Below are 12,107 nucleotides of genomic sequence, written 5' to 3'. Positions count from 1 at the left end.
TTAACTTTAAAAACATTTCAGCATTCTAAACATACAAAAAAAATAACAGAACGTTGCAGATTGTGTTTAGTACAGAAGGTTCTTGAACTTTCACTGGTGCAGTGGCTCTTGGCTTTGCTGACAGTGAAGAGTTCTATGGCTTATTTTAAAAAAAATGCTTAAAACAACCACACTTCAACTAAAAAGGATCCAGAACACTTCTCATGCTAGGTGACCCCCCTCCTTTTCCACAGCTAAGAATGGCAGTGGGATGCTATGTCACTATATACAAAAACATGACAACCTGAAGCTAAATGGATGCCCCACAGTGCACACCCTAAGCTATGGCCCCTCCAGAAGGCATCACCCCCACAGCCTCCACACCAAGCAAGGAGCGTCAAGAGTGTGTCTTGGTTGCTTTGTTCTTTTTTTTTTTATATACAAACTATAGATATGTAATAAGTTGAGAACTCGGGATTTCTAGCCAATGACCATAGAGTTAACATACTGCCTTCCAAATTAAAAAAAAAAAAAGTCAGAAATATTTTTAAATGCCTTGTCACACCAACAGCAAAGTGCACTGAGGAGAAGATGAGAGCCTTTTCATTTTAAAAATGTTTGGAAATATGTATAACTTTGATACAGTTTCCAGGTGCTCCATACACCCATGGCCACTTCATGTAAACCACTAATTGCTAGAGCACTTTGAGAGACTACGATATGATCATGATCCAGTTGGGTAATGAAACCTAGTGAGGGCAACAGACATGTCTTGGGTGAGAGGTGTGTCAATCATGGTGCTCCCTAGTCTAAGGTTTTCAGAAGGAGACAGATCAACAGTTTTTTTTTTTTTCAATTCATCCTCATCCTCTTCTTCCTCCTCCTCCTCTTCCTCTTCCACCTTTTTCCAGGCAACTTTAGCAGGACCCTTGGTACCATCAAACTCCCCTTTATAGTCTGTAACATCTTTCTCATACTTCTCTTTTAGGTTTGCGGCCTTGTTGATGTATAGCTGCTTCTCACTGTCACTTAAGTTATTCCACACCTCACCCAGCTTCTTTGCCACATCTCCAATAGAGATGCCAGGGTTTGTAGACTTGATCTTGGAGCAGAATTCAGAGCAGAATAGGAAAAATCCAGACAGTGGTCTCTTGGGGGCATTAGGGTCCTTCTTCTTGCCTCCCTTAGCTGATCCATAATCCTTCATTTCCTGATTATAGTGCACTTTATCCACCTTTGCCATTTCATCAAATGTAGACTTCTCTTTCCCAGACATGGTCTTCCATCTCTCAGAGCATTTCTTGGAAAATTCAGCAAAATTGACAGGGACTTCGGGGTTTTTCTTATGTTCCTCTCTGCACATCTGTACAAAGAAGGCATAAGCAGATATCTTGCCCTTTGGTTTCTCAGGATCACCTTTAGCCATCTTGACTGTATTATTCACTAGTCTGGGCAGCCCAGGGCATGATGCACAGCTCAGTACTCCACATCCTCGTGTAGCTGCATCCACAAGAGTTGCCTCCAAGGAGCAAGCATCTTTTAATTTCATGGCTGCAGTCACTGCATTGATTTTGGAGCCCAAGAAAATAAAATCCGTCACTTCTTCCACTTTTTCTCCTTCTATTTTCCATGAAGTGGTGGGACCGAATGCCATGATCTTAGTTTTTTTAAGTGTTAGTTTCAAGCCAGCTTTTTCATGCTCCTCTTTCACCCTCATCAAGAGGCTCTTTAGTTCCTCTTCACTTGCTGCCATTAGGGTGGTATCATCTGCATATATAAGGTTGTTGATATTTCTCCCGGCAATTTTGATTCCAGCTTGTGATTCATCCAACCTGGCATTTCACACGATGTACTCTGCATATAAATTAAATACGTAAGGTGACAATATATAGCCTTGCTGTAGTCCTTTCCCAGTTTTGAAGAAGTCTGTTCTTCCATGTCTGGTTCTTACTGTTGCTTCTTGACCTGCATACAGATTTCTCAGGAAACAGGTAAGATGGTCTGGTATTCCCATCTCTTTATTTAAAAATTTTCCACGGTTTGTTGTGATCCACACAGTCAGAGGCTTTAGCACAGTCAATGAAGCAGATGCTTTTCTGGTATTCCCTTACTTTCTCTATGATCCAACAAATGACATATCCTTGCCGCTTTCAGTCTGTGTCTAATAGCCCTGAAGTGAGTCTCTTGTAGGCAAGATATTGAAGGGTGTTGTTTTTATCCAATCAACCACCTTAAGTCTTTTGATCAGAGCACTTATTCTGTTGACATTTAAAGTAATTGTTGATAATTATGTACTTATTTTCATTTTTCTTCTGTTTCACAGTGGTTCTGGTAATTATTCTCTGTTCATTTCTTCATTTTGTTTCTACATATGGTTTGATGACTTTATTTAGCAGTATGTTTTTGTGTCTTTCTTTTTGGTTTTTGTGTATCTATTGTATTAACAGGTCTTTGATTTGTGGTTACAGTGGGGTTCATATATGTGTAAAAAGTGTGAAAGTGTTAGTTGCTCAGTCATGTCTGATTCTTTGCAACCCCATGGACTTTAGCCTGCCAAGCTCCTCTGTCCGTGGGATTCTCCAGGCAAGAATACTGCAGTGGGTAGTCATTCCCTTCTCCGGGGGAATCTTCCTAACCCAGGGATGAACCCAGGTCTCCTGCATTGCAGGCGGATTCTTTACTGTCTGAGCCACTATACAATGTGGCCTGGAATATTAAGCTAGTCTCAAACATCATGTCATATCACAAACGTCATACTCACAAATATGTTAGTATGAAACACTCATCATGTCATACTCACAAATATGTTAGTATGAAACATTATTCTGAAAGAAACCCAGTACCTTGATTTTGTGAGCAAACCATATTCTTTGAGAAGGCAGTCTTTAAAGTATTTTTCCTTATGTTTGGAATTTTAATAAATTTAAGACATGTTTCTCTACCTTAATACAAGAAGATGCCTATATATGGTAAGGACTCTCATTTCTCTAGCTGTTCAGTTCAGTTCAGTTCAGTCGCTCAGTCGTGTCCGACTCTTTGCAACCCCATGAATTGCAGCACGTCAGGCCTCCCTGTTCATCACGATCTCCCGGAGTTCACTCAGACTCACGTCCATCGAGTCAGTGATGCCATCCAGCCATCTCATCCTCTGTCGTCCCCTTCTCCTCCTGCCCCCATCCCTCCCAGCATCAGAGTCTTTTCCAATGAGTCAGCTCCTTGCATGATGTGGCCAAAGTACTGGAGCTTCAGCTTCAGCATCATTCCTTCCAAAGAAATCCCAGGGCTGATCTCCTTTAGAATGGACTGGTTGGATCTCCTTGCAGTCCAAGGGACTCTCAAGAGTCTTCTCCAACACCACAGTTCAAATGCATCAATTCTTCGGTGCTCAGCCTTCTTCACAGTCCAACTCTCACATCCATACATGACCACTTGAAAAACCATAGCCTTGACTAGACGGACCTTAGTCAGCAAAGTAATGTCTCTGCTTTTGAATATACTATCTAGGTTGGTCATAACTTTTCTACCAAGGAGTAAGCGTCTTTTACTTTCATGGCTGCAGTCACCATCTGCAGTGATTTTGGAGCCACAAAAAATAAAGTCTGACACTGTTTCCCCATCCATTTCCCATGAAGTGATGGGACCGGATGCCATGATCTTTGTTTTCTGAATGTTGAGCTTTAAGCCAACTTTTCACTCTCCTCTTTCACTTTCATCAAGAGGCTTTTTAGTTCCTCTTCACTTTCTGCCATAAGGGTGGTGTCATCTGCATATCTGAGGTTATTGATATTTCTCCCGGCAATCTGGATTCCAGCTTGTGTTTCTTCCAGTCCAGCGTTTCTCATGATGTACTCTGCATATAAGTTAAATAAGCAGGGTGACAATATACAGCCTTGATGTACTCCTTTTCCTATTTGGAACCAGTCTGTTGTTCCATGTCCAGTTCTAACTGTTGCTTCCTGACCTGCATACAGATTTCTCAAGAGGCAGGTCAGGTGGTCTGGTATTCCCATCTCTTTCAGAATTTTCCACAGTTTATTGTGATCCACACAGTCAAAGGCTTTGGCATAGTCAATAAAGCAGAAATTGATGTTTTTCTGGAACTCTCTTGCTTTTTCCATGATCCAGCGGATGTTGGCAATTTGATCTCTGGTTCCTCTGCCTTTTCTAAAACCAGCTTGAATATCAGGGAGTTCACGGTTCACGTATTGCTGAAGCCTGGCTTGGAGAATTTTGAGCATTACTTTACTAGCATGTGAGATGAGTGCAATTGTGCTGTAGTTTGAGCATTCTTTGGCATTGCCTTTCTTTGGAATTGGAATGAAAACTGACCTTTTCCAGTCCTGTGGCCACTGCTGAGTTTTCCAAATTTGCTGGCATAGTCTGGGTCTTTAAAATCCAAAGTCAAGGTCGTGGTTTATGTTATTAGTTAATCAAAAGCCAGCCTGAGACCATGTGGAGATGGTATATGTGTGGTGGTCTAGGAGTCTGTGGATGTGCCGTAAAAATTAAAAAAGGCAGCTCCTCCAGAGTTTTCCCTTGCCTCTGGGGTAGGATGCAATTCAAATCAAGATAACAGTGCTGATCAAATTCCATCTACTGAATGTAAAGATATAATCTGACCTCTTAGCACTGACCTGGAACTTAGCTACTTTTGCAGTTAAAAGCCCCAGGCTATGATCCTGGCTAAGTATTAAGAAAAAGGGAGTAAAAAATTTTCAGTCCTCTGATGCTGCTTTGAAGCTGTTTTGAGGTAAACCTTAACAAGTACCAAAATATTCTTTTCCTGATATCCTAATCCCTGTTTCCACCACAAAAGCATGCACAGTCTGTTTTTACTAGGACCCACTTGGGCCCACCTGCTTTTAGACACCAGCCACAGTTGTAAGGTCAAAAACCTATGAGGCTTATGCTTTCTAAAGTTGCCATCTATTAGAAGCAGTTGTATGCCTGCAGACGCCAATTATAATATAAACTTCTGTAAATTCCCATAGTCAATGATATGCATGGCCAGTGCTTTCTAAGATGCCTACTCTTATGAAAAAAAAAAAAAAGCAGTTGCAACACCTATGCATGCCAGCCACCATACTCCCACAAGGAGAACTGCCTCCCTCGGATGTTACTCTAGATCTCAAATGCCAGTCCTTATAACCATTTCCAAAGTTTTTTTACCCATGGGATCTCTCCAAAGGTCCTATAATCACCTCATTATCTCCCTTTGAATTTCAAACTAATGGATAAAGTTACTGTTGACAAGACTGGCTTGGAGAATGGGTCTGTGGCCTTGCAGTCTGAATCAGGTTTTCAACTTTTTCACCCCAAGCCTAGACTACAACTTACCGAGTGAATAGGTGTGTCTGTATAGCAGACCCTCACCCTGCTGAGGTCACCCAAGTGGGGCTGACTACATGGATGGGCAGAGAGGAGGACACAAGCATGATATGAACAAGGGAGCTCTGAAAAATAGAGAGCATAATGCTCAACAGGGGCTGAGCAATAAGCCTGCAATGACATTTTGGAATCTCATCCATCAGTCACTATGGGAAAGAGGTGGGTAAACGCAGGAGTAGGACAGTGGGTGCTAAGTTCTCTTCCCAATACTTCTGAAAGGGCAAAAGCTTCTACTTCAGGTACAGATGGGAATACTTGGAAGGGAAATAATAAGTATGGTCAAAGCAAAAGCACCAAGAGAAGGGCTCCTTCCCCAAGATATCAAGCTTTCTCCAGTGGCCAGCCTTACATCCTCACTACATGACTGGAACAAATAAGAACACAGTGATATGTAGAAATGGGTGCTGTAGTGCTCAGTAAAAACAGTGGAACCTACAGCTTTCACTCCATGAACACCTCTTAAAAGTCTTGCCTGATTACTGTGGCCATCTGGGAGAGAGAGATTTAAAGTCAATTTAAGCCCAGTTATTGGTGGTGGTTTTTCTTCTTTTGCCCTAGATGGCAGAAGACTTCAAGTCCAAATGCAAGATAGAGGATAGAGGAGAGCTTAGAACAGAGCTTGCAAACTGACAGCCTGCTAAACAAATCCAGTCTACAGATGTGTTTGATTTGGCCCATATTTTTAAATTATTTGTCAGCATATAAAAATTGGTAGAGTTCATGTAAAAACTCAGATTTTACGGCTTTTCTGGAAAAGTCAGGAGATTCTGGCCATATGGATGTGCATTTCTGTATGGCAAAATCAGCTGGACAGAAAAGGCCTTGTTCCTCTTAGGAAGAGGCACAGTGTCCATGTAAGCTTTTGTGTGACCTACCTAGCCCTTGTCTATATTTGAGCTTGTGATCTCTGATTTAAACTGACCAGCATTAAGATATTGTTTGTGATCTGAAAGACATGCAAATCATCCATATCCAAAAGTGTTTAATCATGTCAGGGCAAGTATTTGGCAATATGGAGGGTACCAGCGAGGTGTGTGCTAAGAATCTGACCATGTATCAGGAGGGGGAAGGATAAGCAGATATCTGTCTGTGTAACAAGGATGGGAGGATTGTTATGAAAGGCAGAAGAAAAGGGGGCCATAGCCTGCAGTGTGGAGAAGCAGGCTAGGCAGGTAACAGCGGGAGTCAATTACAGTCAAATGTTGCTAGGGCAACTCAGGCTCCATGAACAGCCTGGAGGGCCTCTGGCCTTCTTACTGCAAAGGCAGGTGATTTAGGAAGTCAGAGCTCTGAGGTCAGCGAAGCTTATGAGGAAAAAGATAAGGCTGTGGAAGCACTGTCTTGGTGTTAGGGCTCAAGTGTTGGTACAGATGCAGATGGAGCCACAACATTGCACACAGCGCCACTGGTAGCCACAAAGGCCTCCGTAATTGAAAACCATTACATCTCCCCACTTAAGGGCTTTTTTTTAGGTTGTAACACATTGGTGGGCAGTGACATTGATTTAGTGGGATGGAGATCATAATTTTTTAATGAAAAAAAGTACAATTTTTTTTAAAAGAGTTGTATTACACACAGTAAATACTGTTTTGTGAAACGCTGATTTCAGGTATGTGTTTGTGCATATGTATGCAGGTACATGTATACTGAGTTGTGATGTTAAATATATATCTTACTCTGTGAATTGAGCTCAGAAAAGTTTGAGAGCCCCTGTCACAGGCTACAGAGTGAGTCATCATGGCCAGCTGACTGTATGCACCTAATTTGGCATGTCTAGTGGATTTTTTTCTCTTTTGCTTTTGTTTTTGCTGTTGTGAGTAAGAATGGCAGATGTAGGCCAATTATAGCCTTCTAAGGAGAACTTTCTGGTATTACAAAAAACACAGGTAATGTTGCCAGCTGGGAAAACAGGTTTTGGGGTGTGGCTTTCTACGAGAGGCACAACTCCACCTGGCTGTTCAAGACTCTCTCGCCTGAGAGTGGTAGCACCACAGGTAAACATACAAGTGAAGCCAAAAGAAGAGACTGCTCTACAGCACTGGACCCCAAATCTGTTCTTGTCTGGGATTTTCCAGGGTTTCTAGGAGCAACATCATTCCCATAAATTTTTTTGCTTGGCCCACACTGTTGGTACCCTACCCAACGGACATACTTCACTTTTTTCCTTCCTAATATAGTCCCCACTTTTGTGAATGTTTAGAGCAATCCTGTGCATCTTGGGAGCTGGGATTCTCAAGTGAAGACCTACCTACAAATTGCCAGCCCCCAATTTTTATTATATTCAAAAGACATAACAACTACTTAGTCAACTCGTTATTAAAGTTTTTAAACAACAGACATAGAAAACAAAGGGGCAAAGGGGAAGGGATAAATCAATAGTCTGGGATTAATAAATACACACTACTCTATATAAAATAAATAACCAACAAGAACCTACTGTATAACACAGGGAAGTATATTCAACATCTTAAAATTATCTATAATGGAAAAGAATCTAAAAATATACATAACTGAAATATATATAACTGAATCACTTTGCTCCACACCTGAAACTAACACATTGTTAATCAACTATATTTTAATTTTTTAGAAGTTTCTGAATGTATAATCTCAATTTCTAAACCTAGTTGGTAACTAACAGTTGCAGACTAGTACCAGTCCAGGGGTCATAATGCAAGTGGCACTCGTCTGAGGCAACTAATCATGGTAATTCTATTTACCTTGCCAAATTGTTGGCTTCAGCATAGGCATGAGACATGATTTTTGGCCATTGAGCTAAGGAGGGGGGGGGCTCATGGGAAAAGTTTCTCTTAGTCATAATAAGGGATACATGGCAGTCAGCCTCTTGACGTTGGTATAAGACTATATGATGATTGAGTAGTTGTGGCCATCTCAGGATCATAAGGTGAAGGACCATAGGCTGAGGATCGTGAAACAGGATGGAAGTAAGTCAGTACTTACTGATGTTGCTGAGCTGTTGAATCATCTACTCTTTAATACTTCCATCTATGTATATATGGAGCTTCCCAGGTGCTCAGTGGTAAAGAATCTGCCTGCCAATGTGGGAGATGCAAGAAACATGGGTTCGATCCCTGGGTTGGGAAGATCCACTGGAGTAGGAAATTCCAGTATTCTTGCCTGGGAAAATACATAGACAGAGAAGCCTGGCGGGCTACTGTACACGGGGTTGCAAAGAGTCAGACACGACTAAGCGACTGAGCACGTGTATATATGGGAGATAATGAAATGGCCTTACTGGTTGATTCACTTTGTGTTGGCTTTGCCATTACTTGCAACTGAAAGAATTCTAACTGATGTACTTGCAGGACATGACAGGGTTAACTAGCTTGAGTACAGAGGCCTATCTGTACCTAGGATATTTTATAGTGAGCTTAGAATTTTCAGAAGAAATTGTTCAAATTAAAACAGTTAAACAAAGCTGCGGTTGTGTACTGACCCAAAAGACATAGCACATGTCATTCTAATTCTAGCATCTTTTTTTTGTATTTTATTTTTAATTAACAGACAGGAAATTTGATTTTTGTGTATACAGTTCCATTTTAACACACACATAGATTTGTGTAACTGCCACTGTAAACAGGATACAGAACAGTTCCATTGCCCCAGAAAACTCACTTATGCTATTGCTTTGAAGTCACAGCCTCCTCCCATTCCTAACCACTGATTTATTCTCCATCACTATATTTTTATCCTTTTAAAGATGTCATATAAATGAAAGTATACAGTACGTAATGTTTTAAGATCATCTTCTTTCACTCAGCACAATACCTTTCAGATTGATTCAAGTTGTTGCGTGTTCTTTCCTTTTTATCATTGAGTAATATTCCACTGGATGAATATACCACAGTTTTGTTTATCCATTCATTCCACAAAGGATATTTGTTATTATCTAGATGTTGGCGATTATGAAAGGACACTTTAAGTTTTTGTGTATAGTATCTGTGTGAACCTAAGTTTTTATTTCTCCAGTGTAAATACCTAGGATTGGGATTATTGGGCCATTAACTTCCCAGGTGGTGCTAGTGGTAAAGAACCCGCCTGCCAATGCAGGAGACGTAAGAGATGCAGGTTCGATCCCTGGGTCTGGAAGATCCCCTGGAGGAGGACACAGCAACCCGCTCCAATATTCTTGCCTGGAAAATCCCATGGACAGAGGAGTCTGGCAGGCTACAGTCCATGGGGTTGCAAAGAGTCGGACACGACTGAGACAAAGTAGCACACACTAGCATACAGGCATGTTAAGTGTATATTTAACTTTATATGAAACAACCTAATTCTTTTCCAGGGTGGCTGTACTATTTTGCATGCCTACTAGCAATATAAAAGTTCCAGATGTTTGTCTATGTTTTCTTCCAAAAAGTTTATAGTTTTATTATTGACATTCAGATCTATGATCCACTTTGAGTTAATTTTTATACAAGATGTGAGGTTTTGGTCAAGGTTCATTTCTTACACATGGATATCCAATCATTCCAATATCACACATATCATTTGTTGAAAAGACTGTCATCTCTCCATTGAGTTCTTTGCATCTTGTCAAAAAATCAATTGACCATATTTATGTAGGTCTATTTCTGTATTCTCTATTCTGTTGCATTGCTCTACATGTCTGTCACTTCTCTAATACCACACTGTCTTGATTGCTGAGCTGTACAGTAAGCTTTAAAATCAGATGGTGTGATTCCTCCACCTTTATCAATATTTTCAACATAATTTTGGTTATTCTACTTCCTTTGCCTCTCCACATAAATTTCAGAGTCAACTCATCCCGTCCATAAACATGGTATATTTCTCCAGTTATTTAGGTCTTTGGAGATTTCTTTCATCAACATTTTGCAGTTCTAGCATATAAATCCTGCACATGTTTTGTTAGGTTTTACCTATTTCATTTTTTGGAGCTATTATAAGTAGTATTGTTTATTGCTAGTATATAGAAATGTGATTGGTTTCTGTGTGCTGATCTGGTATTCTTGAACCTTGCTAAATTCATTTATTAATTCCAGAAAAATGAATGTGTGTGTGTGTGTGTGCATGCACACACATGTTTATTTGTGACTGTCTGGGTAGACAATCACATCATCTGTTAATAGGGACAGTTTTGCTCCTCTCCCTTCTTTCCTCTTCTCCCCATCCCTAACTGCTTAGAATTAAGATGCCTAATGTGGATGAAATATAAGAGTGGAGGATAAGTAGAGTCACCACAGGTCATCTGCAAATTATTCAAGCTGTCTAGCAGTCTGGACTTCATCAATGGCTCAGCAGGTAAAGAATCCAGCTGCAACACAGGAGACGCAGGAGACATGGATTTGATACCTGGGATGGGAAGATCGCCTGGAGGAGGGCAACCCACTCCAGTCTTTTTGCCAGGAAAATCTCATGGACAGAGGAGCCTGTCAGGCTATGGTCCATCAGGTTGCAAAGAGTCAGACACAACTGAAGCAACTGAGCACGCACAGGATTCATTCTATGAGATAATAGAAATATCATATGCAGATGATGTTATCATGTACTATGAAAAATGATAATAAAAATTTTAATCATAAATATTATAAAAATATCAGTGCTCCCTATGTGCCAGGGACCACTCTAATAATTGTACATAAATGAAACTTATCTAGTAATCACAGCTCTAAGACATGGGTACTATTTTCCCCATTTTACAGATACAGAAACCGTAAGTAGCAGAGCTGGGTACAAACCCAGGTAGTCTGGCTTCAGCACTTACACACTTTATTATTACACAATAGAACGTTAGATTCTAGAAATGGACTCTAAAATCTCGGACATATAGCATTTAATAAAGGAGCATTTCAAATGAATGAGTAAAATGGCAACTGTTTAGTTTAATTTAACATAATTATGTAGGAACAATTGGGTAGCCATTGGGAAGAATTAAAGTTGGAAATCTACATTTGTTTTGTACCTCAAAATAAAACCTATATGCTACAAGTATTCAAAAGTAAAACTTCAAAACATAAAAGTGCTAGGAGAAAACATGGAGAAAGAATTTTATAATCTTGAGGGAAGGAAAGCTCTTCAAAGTATAGTACATTTACCAGCTATTATAAATGAAATGAATAATAATTTGATTTAAATAAAGAAAATATTTTAAATTTGTATATTCCAAGAAAAAATTTACAAGGTTAAAGACAAATAACAAACTCAGGAAAATATTAGAAACAGGAAGACAAAGGGTTATTATCCACACTATTAAAAGATCTATTCCATTTTAAAACCTAGTTGTTTGGGGTTTTGTTGTTGTTGGGTTGTATGAATTCTTTATATATTATGGATATTAGCACCTTATTGGCTATATGATTTGCAAATATCTTCTCCCTTTGAGTAGGCTGTCTTTTCATTGTGTTGATGATTTCTTTTGCTATGCAAAGCTTTTTAGTTTGATGTAGTCCCATTTGTTTATTTTTGCTTTGTTTTCCCTTGCCTGAGGAAATATATCTAGAAAGATATGGCTAAGATCTGTGTCAATGAGCATACTGCCTCTGTTTTCTTCAAGGAGTTGTATGGTTTCAGGCTTTACATTCAAGTCTTTAACCCATTTTTGAGTTTATTTTTGTGTACGGTATGAGATAATAGTCTAATTTCTTTTTTCTTTTCTTTTTCTTATATGTGGCCATCCAGTTTTAATAACACCATTTAGTGAAGAGACTAAACTTTCTCCATTGTAAATTCTTTGCTACTTTGCTGTAAATTAATTTTTC

General features: G+C 39.7%; 1 pseudogene; it reads right to left on the bottom strand.

Moving 5' to 3' along the window:
* Positions 1 to 703: 703 nt before the first annotated feature.
* Positions 704 to 1,405, bottom strand: LOC102186199 (annotated as a pseudogene).
* Between the last annotated feature and the right edge of the window lie 10,702 nt (positions 1,406 to 12,107).

This window comes from Capra hircus, assembly GCF_001704415.2.
Source record: "Capra hircus breed San Clemente chromosome X unlocalized genomic scaffold, ASM170441v1, whole genome shotgun sequence".
Taxonomy (NCBI): Eukaryota; Metazoa; Chordata; class Mammalia; order Artiodactyla; family Bovidae; genus Capra; species Capra hircus.
The sequence above is the reverse complement of the archived record's forward strand: the minus strand, read 5'-3'. Positions and strand labels throughout refer to the sequence as shown.